Genomic DNA, 10,514 nt, shown 5'->3' with positions numbered 1-10,514 from the left:
AAACAAACATTTATTAAGCACTTGCTTTTTGCCAGGAATGATGCTCAGTGCTGGGGATGCAAAGACAAACGTGAACATGTTCATGTCCTCATGGAGCTTACATTCTTTTGGCACATGGATACAAGACAATCTAGACAGGAGAAAGAGAAATTAGTCTGTCAATATGAATGTATTAGATGCCAACTATGTGCCCGGAACAGTACTGAGTGCTGGGATAGAAAAAAAGGCAAAAGATAGAACTTACCCTCAGAAGGATCACAACCTAATGGGGGAGACAATAAGCAAACAAATAAATAGAATAAAGAGGAAATAATTAACAGAGGGAAGGATCTAGAATTAAGAGGAGTTATTAAACCTATAGAAGATGGGATTTTAGTTGGCACTTAAAGGAAACTAGAGAAGCTAGTAGGCAAAGATGAGGAGAGAGAGGGTTCCAGGCATGGAGGATAGCCAGAAATGATGTCTGGAGCTGAGAGATGGAGTGTGTTGTTTGTGAGACCAATGCCACTGGATCAAAGAGTACTCGGTGAGGAGTAAGTTACAGGAAGACTGAAGGAGCAGGGCTGGGTTATGAAGGACTTTGAAAGCCAAACAGAACATTTTGTATTTGATCCTGAAGACAATAGAGAGCCCCTGTGGGAGAGAGAGGGAGAGGGAGAGAAAAGGGGGAGAAGGAGGGAGGAAGGGAGGGGGAGGAAGGGAGAAGGAGGGAGAGAATTAGGGAAGGAGAGACAGAGAAGGAGAAAAGGAGGGAGAGAGAAAGAGAGAGAGAGGAAGAGAGAGGGAGAGAGAGATGACATGGTCAGATCTGCATTTTAGGAAAATCACTTTGGTGGTTGAATGGAGGCTGGATTGGAGAGGAGAGAGACATGAGGTAGGCAGACTGACCTGTAGGCTATTGCAATAATATAAGAGTGAGGTGATGAGGGTTTGCATCAGAATAATTTGTCAGGTCCATAACCTTCCTCTGAAAATTGAGCAAGTCTTTCTTCCTTGTTCATAATCACCATTTGCCTTCTATTTGATCGCCTTTCCATTTGTCTTAATGTGGATGTAATGCCTTTAAGTTTGCCCTAGGCCCCAGGGTCTGAGATATGAATCCTTCTTCCTCTCCATCCCATCCCAAGATGTTCATTTTGAAGATAAGATTTGGGGTCTTTTCCTTCCTGAGCAGTCCTCTCCTCTCCCAACTTGTGTTGGGGAGATCAGGTTTTCTTTGAACAAAAGCATGCAAACTGACTGCCTTTATGTCAGCTGGGATGGTCTCTGTCCTGGGTCCTGAGGTCAATCCAGCCCCCTTTGCCTATCTTAGAACTGAGCACAAAACCATTGGGTCTTTAAAACCCCTGCCAGTGGCTGCCTGGGCTGGTTGGCTAGTTCAGGGCTCCTGGCTCTACCTCCTATTAATTATCTCTCATCTCTACAACCCACTTCCTACCTGTGTGATCTTGAGTGAATTTTAACTCCACTGGCCTTCAGGTTCCTCTTCTGTCAATAGAAGGACTGGAATTTAAGAATATCTCAAAGGAGCAAGCAAATTTGCATTCATTGACACGGCTGATTCTTTTAGTGTTAAATAGAAGGGTGGGTGGGATAGACCTTAATGGTCCTTTACAGTTCTAAGACTATGTCCTATGATTCTTCTGTAGAGGTAACATCCACCTTGACCTTGAGCTGGGGGATGAACTTCTGTCCCACCTCAGTCTATCATCTGCTACCTAATCCAGTTTCTTTTACCTCCTTCTGTGTCTGCAGTGATCCCTGAAGGGCAAGAGCTGGACCTGGCTACTGGGGACAGATGGAGCAGGGAGCAGTTTGTTATTATTTTTGGAAAGGACAACTTTGGAAAAGTTATTATATAATAATAATAACAACACTTACATTTTGGAAAGCACAATAACACTTGTTATTTGGATGAACACAACTTGTTAAATTGCATGGTCCTCTATCATTTATATACATTCAATAAAATTTCAATGAATCAAAACTCACATTAAAAAAACATGGGGGCAGCTGGGTAGCTCAGTGAAGTGAGAGTCAGGCCTAGAGACGGGAGGTCCTAGGTTCAAACCCGGCCTCAGCCACTTCCCAGCTGTGTGACCCTGGGCAAGTCACTTGACCCCCATTGCCCACCCTTACCAATCTTCCACCTATGAGACAATACACGGAAGTACAAGGGTTAAAATAAAAAATTATTTAAAAAAAAACACCATAAAGTTCAAAATGGGATCAAATTCTAAAAAAAAAAAAAAAGAAAGAAAGTAAAGGAAGGATGATGCTCTTAGAACCAGAGCATTACAGAGTTGATATAAACTTTAGAGGCTGTTCAGTTGAAATGTCTCTACCCTAAACCTTCTCTTTTCCAGTCTAAGTATCATGAATTCTTTCAATAACTGCCCCAAGCATATTCTCAAGGTCTTCCTCAACTGCATCCTTCCTCTGGACCCTCTCTAACTTGTCAATGTCCTTTCTAAAATATGGTATCTAGAACTCAATCTAGTTCTCCATATACGGTCTTCACAGGGTACAGCCCAGAGAAGTGATTGCCTCCTTATTCCTGGACACTATAGCCCTTTTAACACAGCTAACGATCTCATTAGTTTCTTTGGTTTTACAACATTATTTCTTGTATGGACCTTAGAGACCATTAAAGCCTCAAATCCTTTTTATGTAGGTTGCTGAGGAGTCACATCTTCCCCATCTTCTACTTAGGAAGCTGATTTTTTGAATTCAAGGCTGAGACTTTACATTCTTCTGAGATTTAGCTCAACATCCTAGCTTGTCACAATCTTGGAATCCTGACTGACTTTTGTTTTTGTTAGCAATGTCTTCCAGCTTTCTATCATCTATCTACAGTGTTGAATAGTGTAGAGTCCAGTTCATACCTAAAATTCTTACGTGGGTTTGAATCACCTGTGGAGGGAAGTTGGCACTGGAAAGAAAAGGGTTAAGCTTATAGGCTAGAAAGGATGAGACATATAAGAAACAGAGAAACAAGAAACACAGAGACAAGACATAGCGTGGTGAAATCAGGTCAGCCTGTCAGCTTCTCCCAAACTACATTGTATTTGCTTTGACTTTGTTCATTCTGCAGATACTCATCTGTGAGCCTTGGCTCCTTAACAGAATCTAAAGTACTTGAGGGAAGGAGATATTTTACTTTTAACTTTGTTCCTCTAGTACCTAGCATGGTTTCTGACCAGGAAAGGACACCTCATGGGGGGTTTCTTAATAGACAACCCAGCCTCCCACTTCTGAAGTAAGGATACTGAAATCATTCTCTGTGACTTTCCTCAGTTTCCTTCCTCTCATCTTCAAATTACTCAGCATCATCCTCTATTCCCTTCTTCTTTGACCCGTTTACCAAAATTAAGCACGCTCCCTCTCTCTTTCTGTTTCTCTCTTTCTTCCTCCCTCCTTCTCTTTCTCTCTCTTCCTCCCTCCTTCTCTTTCTCTCTCTTCCTCCTTCCCTCCCCCCTCTCTCTCCCTTCCTCTGTCTTTCCCCCTCTCCTTCTTCTTCTTCTTCTTCTTCTCTCTCTCTCTCTTCCTTTTTTCATTCTTTCTTTTCTGCTCTTGTTCTGCCTGTCTGCCTTCCTCTTTTGGATGATGAGGATACAGAGATCTCTGCCCTCAGAGTACTCACCCTCCATGTTCTTGTTTCCTCTAACCAGCTTCAGGCCTTTGCTCCAACAGAATCAACCCATTCTGCCACCTGCCTCATCAATCTCATGCCCTCTCAGTTCTTAAACTTTTAGGGTGAGATCAGAAAGGTTCAGACCAACCCAATTTACTAATCTGCTGATGCTGGTGTGACTGATTCCTGCTTTATCTCTGTTTCATTTGACCTCAGTGGTAAGAGTAAGAGGCTAAGAGGTCCATTTCTTCCAGATATTCAAAAGTGGAATGAGCTGCTCAAATAAAAATATTATCAACTCTGACTCCCATTCAAGTGACCAGACTGTCAAGTGTGTATGAGATTGGAAATGAAAAGGGTAAATTTTGATAGAATATGAAGATTGACCATACATCTCAGAAAGGATGCTGACTTACATTTGCAAAGGGCATTCCCCAAACTTGGAGTTCCATAATTCATCCTTTGTTTTCTAGAGGACCAGTGACAACATGGGGTGATGTTTTGACTTGCCTGTGAATTGGATTTAAGTAAGGTAGAGTTGTACAAAATCATCAGCCTCACTGTTTCTTCCAGAGCCACTAAAAGTCAGGACAACTGGTGAGGGCCCAGGATGCAGGGGACGACCTTGGAATCTTCAATACCTGACCAAGTTCTAAGAATTTCCTACTTCTACCATCTTCATGGCAGTTAGAACAAATTTTTCTCATCCATCCATTCCATGGAAGAAGTCTTCACATGCTTGGCTAGATATGCCACTACCTCAAGGACAGATCTAAGGCTGCTTGAGTACCTTCAACATGGTTTGGCTCATCTGCTGAGATGGTTTTACCATATGTAAATGTGGCTGCTGTACATGTCACAGCTTCTTCAATCCATAGGTGAGAACTGGGTGAAAGGTGGACCCTAAAGGTGGATGAGCAGCCCTGAAGGGGGCTTGGCAAGCCCTCACGGCAGAGGTGCTAGACCTCCCTGAACATCCTGAACACATACTTTGCTAGGAGTCCTACATACAGATGAGGCAAAGCAGGCATAGGCTGGGAAGAAGAAGCTACTTATTTGGCAAAGATCTGAGGATTTCAGTAAAGTTCAAGCTTCGCCTGAGCCGGAAATGTAATAATCTGGTGTCCAACGCAAGCTATTGCCATCATGGGTTGCATTAGGAGAGGTATGATGTCTAGCACTTGGAAGACTGTGGTAGTTCCATTGTACCCTGCCCTAGTCAGACCACATTGAGAATATTATGTTTGTTTCTGGGCACCATGACTGAGATAGGACATCGATAACCTGGAGAGTGTCAGAAAGAGCCCAGCCATGGCAATGAAGAATCTTGAGATCATGTCATGTAAGAAGGAAGTGGAGATGTTTAGCTTGGAGAATAGAGTGGTACCAGGGAAAGAGCATTAGGTCTAGATTCAGAGGACATGGATTCAAGTCCTGTTTGAGATGCTCTTTATCTCTATAACTTTGGGCAAGTCATATATCCTCCCTGGGACTCTGCTTTCTCCTCTATAAAATGAGATAGTTGAAATAAATGTCTTCTGATGTCATTTCAGATTTAGATGCAAAAGCAATTTAAAGGGAGGGATGTAGAGGGACAGGAGAACTGTCTTCAAATGTCGAAAGGCCATTGCTTGGGAGAGAGACTAGTCTTAGGATCCTAGGCTAGTGAGACAGACAACAAGCATTTACTATGTACCTACTACGTGCCAGGCACTTGGAGATGCAAAGAAAGACAAAACATAGTTAAAATATATTATCTGCTCTCAAGGAGCTCATAGACTAATGAGGAAGACGGAAAGCTATCTAATAACGATATCGATATATAGAGGATAAAATGGAAATTATCAACAGAGGGAAGGCACTAGAATGAACAATTCTGTACAAAAAAGATATATGTAAGCACAAAATAGAAATCATCAACAGAAGGAAGGCACTAGAACTGAAGGAGATTGGGAAGGGTTTCTTGTAGGTGAGAGTTTGCTGTGAACTGAAGGAAGAGAGGAAAGCTGGAAGACAAAGATGAAGAAAAGCCCAGAGGATGTCTACTTCAGTCTTCTCATTTTACAGCTGGGGAAGCTGAAGCTCAGAGGGGTTTAAGTAACTTGTCCTCGGTATCATGGGTGCTAAGTGCCAGGGCTAGATTTCAAATGATGCCTCTTCAAGATAGCTTCCAAGATCCCTTGAATAAGCTCTCCATTTACAGACTTCTAGTCATCACGTATGTTGTTTTTCCTCATTTTAGTCTTCCTAGCTCTATGCTGATGAGCCTGTGACCCTCCTGATTGAGTGTGTGCATTGGCCATTGCTGCCTGGGAGGGATTCTAGAGAGGCACTCATATCACACTAATTGGACCAGGGAGTGTCCAATGGCAGATGCTGTTTTATACTCTTTGGGCTGCATTTATTTCAGCTGCCCTTGGAAAAATTCGCTAAAACTTTGTTCAGTCCAAAGGAACACTGAGGGTCTTGGTGGACTTTGGGACCTTCTTCTGGAATTATACTAAAGGGATGGTGCCATAAAGAGAAAGTAATTCATTCACTCACTTCCCATCTGCTTCCAAATGGTATTGCCTGCATTTCAGTCATCCTACTCAACCCTCTCCCTTGGGACCCTGGGCTTTGAACCTTACTTTACCTTGAGTCAGATCCCAACCATGCCATTGGAACTCTGGCCATTCTGCTCATCCACCTCCCATTAGAGCCTTGAAGGACTCCCCCCTTAAGCCCCCTGGTGCTCTCCTCTCACTTTGCCCTGAATCATGCATGTCACTTCCCAGCCATCTCCCAACTATAATAATCCCCCGCCATGTTTCCCATTATGGAGGCTCCTTCTATGCTTTTTTGGGGGAGGTTGATTTGGGGCTCTCAGCTACTTAACGGTATTCTTTTGGCCACCAGTCAGTGTTCCCCATGGTGTCTGGCTCCAGCAGAAATTCAGACCCGTTTACATTCCTCAACCTAGCCCTGACCCAGAAGAGAAGGGTGTGTCTGTGGCGGTGGCTAGGGAGTGCTGCTCTGGGATGAAAAGTCTGCTCAAAGGCAGAGAAGGGTGGGTAAGATGGTGCCCGCTGCTGCCATCCTGCTGGGTGGCCCTCCCCTCGTGAAGGCCACTCAGGGGCTTGGGCCCCCCAAGGGCTTCCTGTTCCTGGATCTGTAGGAAGAGTGATGATGACCCTGGTGTCATCCCTTTCTTCTCCTGCTGCGGTGGCACTGACATGTGGCCCGGAGAGGGTCTGGGCGTGAGAATCGGCTGGTTGTTTCTGCCCCCTGTCAGCGCTCCACGTCCCCCTGACCCAGCAGGGCTCCCTGACCTCTGAGTGACAAACAGGAAGTTTATAATCTTTCGAGGCCGAGGGGTGGGAGAGGGGTGCAGGGGACATTCTGGTTCCCATTGCCAGGCACAGCAGAATCTTTTTTAGAGGATTAAAAACAAAAGAAAATAAACCCCAAATGAACAATTCCTATTTCAATAGCGTTTTAACAGCTGAAAAGAAATGCTTTTATCACCCCAGATTTGTATCATCTGCCATATTAACATGTGAGGAAACTGATCTGAAGAGATGTGGAATTGTTTATTCAGGCTCCAACATGCTGAAGCCAATACTCAACCCCAGACCAGAGAATCACAGGAGTTGGGGATAAAAAAGGACCTGAAGGGGTCATTGAAAACAGCTGCCTCATTTGACAGATGAGGAAAGGGAGTGAAATGACTTGATCAAAGTCCTACCGCAGGCCTAAAATTCTAACCAAAGTACTCTGATTCCAAGATGAGTACTTTTTTCTGTGGCTAGGTAGAAGCCAAAGTGTCATGGTCCAGGCACATGAGTGTAGACCTGGGTTCAGATCCTGCCACTTCACAGACTCTCAGATTTAGAAGGAATCTCAGAAGCTGTGCAGGTCAACCTGTTCCTGAACAAGAATCTTCTCTTCATCTTTACTGCTGAGCCATCCATCCTCTATTTTAAAACCTCCAGTGGAGGTGGATTGGACAAATGAGCAAATAGATTTTTTTTTTTTTTGCCCAAGGTCACATATTATGCAACTGTTGGCATTGGGTTGGTCTTAGATTGCCATTTGCGAAGTATGAGCCTAATTTTTTCCTTCTCTGTGCCTCAGTTTAGTTCTGAGGTGGCCAGTCCTGATGACTTAGAGGCAATGTGGGGTAGTAGATATGGTATTGGACTTGGAGTCTATGTGATCTTGGGCAAGTCACTTCACCTCTCTAGGCCTCAGTTTCCCCATATGTCAAAAGAGGAATTTAGACGTGCTGACCTCTAAGGTCTCTTCCTGTTCTGAATATTTGATTTTATGATTTCTGAGGTTCCTTCTAGCTCTATCCTTCCAAGATTCCGTGATTTTGCATCTTTTTGCCCCTGCATAATCTGTTTACTTTAAATGAGGCCCATTTCAAATGAACAGGACTTGGGGTCAGAAAAATCAGTAAATGATCTTGTATTCTTGTCCAGGCTAGGCTGATAAGGCCACTGGATAAGGTCACGGGGGCTATGGCTGACCGGGGAGTTGGCGCTTTGGCCATTCTCCCAGGCTTCTTAGTACACAACAGTTCCAGAGCACCAGAGGAGTGATAAGGAGACATAAAAATAGACCCAGTGGGCCAGCTGCACAGTGTCCAGTTGCCCAGGCCTTGTCCCCTGAGCTCCAGGACCGAGTCCCCACGGAACCCGACAGGCGACTCCACCAGGACACAGCATTCTCCAGGCCCTTCTATTCCCCAACCCCCCTGATCTCTCACTGTTAACCCCAGGTCCTCTCTGGCCAAGGGCTCTCATCACATCCTTTGAAGGAAAGGAAACACCCAGAGATAGGACCCGAGATTGGTTGACCCTCAGCACTTATTCTGTAAATAAAAGTTATTTCTGAAAAGAAAAAAAAAACAACATACAAAAACATTCTCTTTCAAGTGAAGTATTTCCTTGCCCTGTAACTTCTTGGGGGACCGGAGGCCAGAGGGGGGGCACTAGAGAGGTTTTTTTCCTTTTTGTGAATGGTTCCCACACAGCACAGCTGAAGATCAAACTCCCCCGAGTCCTTTGTCTTCTCTGGGATAGACTTTGAGAGAGTACATCAAGGAAAGATGCTTCCACTTTGGGAGACGGACCAGAGATCCCAGGAGGGCAGCACCGTTTGCCTTTGTATCTCCTTCTGGAGGTGGCAAATGAGTTTGGGTGGGTGCTAGTAGGTCAAGAATGTAAAGGAAGAGGCTGATCTCACTGCTTTTACTCCATCTGGACAAGGGAGATTTGAGGGGTCACAGGAAGGTTCCTCCGCTCCAAAAGTTCTCCCCCATTGTCCTGTTAGAGTCTCTGATTTTTCTGTCATCCTGGTGGAGTCCTTTAGCTAGAAATGTGGTCTCCAAAGGGCCCTATTAGAAGAACTATTGTTTTTCAGTGGTGTCTGATGCTTTGTGACCCCGTGGACCACAGTGTCCATGGGATTTTCTTGGCAAAGATCCTGGAGTGTTTTGCCATTTAAGATGAAGACAGACAGAGGGTAAGTGACTTGTCTGCCTAGTAAGTGTTTGAGGCTGGATTTGAATTCAAGTCTTCCTGACCCCAGGGGCCCAATACTCTATCCACTGAACCATCCAGCTGCTTCCTGTTAGAAGATTACTTGAAATCTGGTCTCTGACACTTCTTGGCTGTGTGACTCTGGGCAAGTCACCTAATATCAATTCCTAGTTCTTTCTACTCTTCTGTCTTAGAATTAATACTAGGACAGAAAGTAAGATGAACAAAAACAAAAGATTATCTGTGAGAGAAAACTGAAGTCATCGATGTGGGCTGACAGGAGACAATAAAGGGCAGTAATAAGAACGGGTTCCTCGTACTCTGAAGACTTGCATTTCCCACTAGTTAGCACTATTTAAACACCAACTGCAAAACCTGTAGTTTCAGCATTAGTCAAGCATGAATGGTAGATTGTCCAATTATCCACTCTGTGCTAGATCCGTAACATTCTAAGCCAGGCATCAGCTTTGTACCTTCTCTGTTTTATTAATTACTTACCTTGTTCTTAGAACTAATCAATTACCTTTAGTGGTGCTCCAGTGTACCGCATCCCCTCCCCATGCGCCCACTCTGGAAGGGCAGCAAGGCCTCTCCCTGACAAATGATGACAGGGTGGACAATGGGGGAACCTGGAACCTGCACCCTGGGGACTCGGGCATTCCAGAAGAATCCCCCAATCTTGCACATGCTCCTTATTCTCTATGGCTACAAACTCCAAAACATATTTGCCTGAGTTTGGAAAGGGAGATGCTAAGCTACCAGACCCCAATAAATATGCCAACCCCGATCCACAGGGTGTGGAAGCTCCACTCCTTGGAGGAAGCTGCCACCCTATAGCGGAGCTGCTATTCCATGCTATCAGCTCCAAAGAGGCTACTCTACCAGTCCCTGGGCTTTTCCTTCTGCCCCAACACTTACTGATTAGTCCCCAGACTATCCACCAGACTATTATTCCACCATAAGCCTCTTCCTCTTCAAATACAATTCTTTTCTTACTTCTGGACTGAAAGGAGTTTAAGTCTCTCTTTCTTGGGGTGAGACTCTGCTACAAACCTGGGGGTGTTTCTCCCACATAATGTTGTGTATTTTTTTAAGTGGCATTTTTTGGACCTGCATTTCAAGCCTTTATGCATTTCAGTTTATTTATTTCTCAAAGCACACATATGGAAGAATGAGGACAAGGAGTTAGAAACGAAAATCTTTTCCTTCTTCACCACAGTCATCTGTCTTTATCTATGCTTGTCTCTGTTTCACTCTATCTCAGTCTCTGTCTCCATTACATGTGTTCTATCTTTCTGCCTCTGCGTCTGAATGTATCTCTCTCTCTCTCTCTCTCTCTCTCTCTCTCTCTC

This window comes from Gracilinanus agilis, chromosome 2, assembly GCF_016433145.1.
Source record: "Gracilinanus agilis isolate LMUSP501 chromosome 2, AgileGrace, whole genome shotgun sequence".
In the NCBI taxonomy this organism is placed as follows: Eukaryota; Metazoa; Chordata; class Mammalia; order Didelphimorphia; family Didelphidae; genus Gracilinanus; species Gracilinanus agilis.
This window is presented reverse-complemented; position numbering follows the sequence as displayed.